Raw genomic sequence first — 1,345 nt, 5'->3', positions numbered from 1 at the left:
AGAAATGCTTTCATTGTGTCCCATAAGTTTGGGTAAGTTGTGGCTTCATTTTCATTAAACTGTAAAAAGTCTTTAATTTCTTTCTTTATTCCATCCTTGAAAAAGATATCATAGAGAAGAGTGTTATTCAGTTTCCAAGTGAATGTTGGCTTCCTATTATTTATGTTGTTATTGAAGATCAGCCTTAGTCCATGGTGGTCTGATAGGATGCACGGGACAATTTCAATATTTTTCTATCTGTTGAGGCCTGTTTTCTGACCAGTTATATGGTCAATTTTGGAGAAGGTCCCGTGAGGTGCTGAGAAGAAGGTACGTCCTTTTGTTTTAGGATAAAATGTTCTGTAGATACCTCTTAAGTTCATTTTTTTCATAACTTCTGATAGTTTCACTGTATCCCTGTTTATTTTCTGTTTCCACTATCTGTCCATTGATGAAAGTGGTGTGTTGAGGTCTCCCACTATTATTGTGTGCAATATGTGCTTTGAGCTTTACTAAAGTGTCTTTAATGAATGTGACTGCCCTTGCATTGGGAGCATAGATATTCAGAATTGAGAGTTCCTCTTGGAGGATTTTATCTTTGATGAGTGGAAGTGTCCCTCCTTGTCTTTTTTGATAAGTTTGAGTTGGAAGTAGATTTTATTCGATATTACAATGGCTACACCAGATTGTTTCTTCAGACCATTTGCTTGGAAAATTGTTTTCCAACCTTTCACTCTGAGGTAGTGTCTGTCTTTTTCCCTGAGATGGGTTTCCTGTAAGCAGCAGAATGTTGTGTCCTCTTTGTGTAGCCAGTCTGTTAGTCCATGTCTTTTTATTGAGGAATTGAGTCCATTGATATTAAGAGATATTAAGGAAAAGTAATTGTTGCTTCTTTTTATTATAGTTGTTAGATTTGGCATTCTGTTCTTGTGGCTGTCTTCATTTTGGCTAGTTGAGGGATTAGTTCCTTGCTTTTTCTAGGGCATGGTTTCCGTCCTTTTATTGTTTTTTTTTTTTTTTTCTGTTATTATCCTTTGAAGGGCTGGATTTGAGGAAAGATAATGTGTGAATTTGGTATTGTTGTGGAATACTTTGGTTTCTCCATCTATGGTAATTGAGAGTTTGGCCGGGTATAGTAGCCTGGGCTGACATTTGTGTTCTCTTAGTTTCTGTATAACATCTGTCCAGACTCTTCTGGCTTTCATAGTCTCTGGTGAAAAGTCTGGTGTAAATCTGATAGGCCTGCCTTTATATGTTACTTGACCTTTCTCCCTTACTGCTTTTTATATTCCCTCTTTATTTAGTGCATTTATTGTTCTGATTATTATGTGTCAGGAGGAATTTCTTTTCTGGTCCAGTCTATTTG

Source organism: Mus caroli, chromosome 9, assembly GCF_900094665.2.
Source record: "Mus caroli chromosome 9, CAROLI_EIJ_v1.1, whole genome shotgun sequence".
Classification (NCBI taxonomy): Eukaryota; Metazoa; Chordata; class Mammalia; order Rodentia; family Muridae; genus Mus; species Mus caroli.
The sequence above is the reverse complement of the archived record's forward strand: the minus strand, read 5'-3'. Positions refer to the sequence as shown.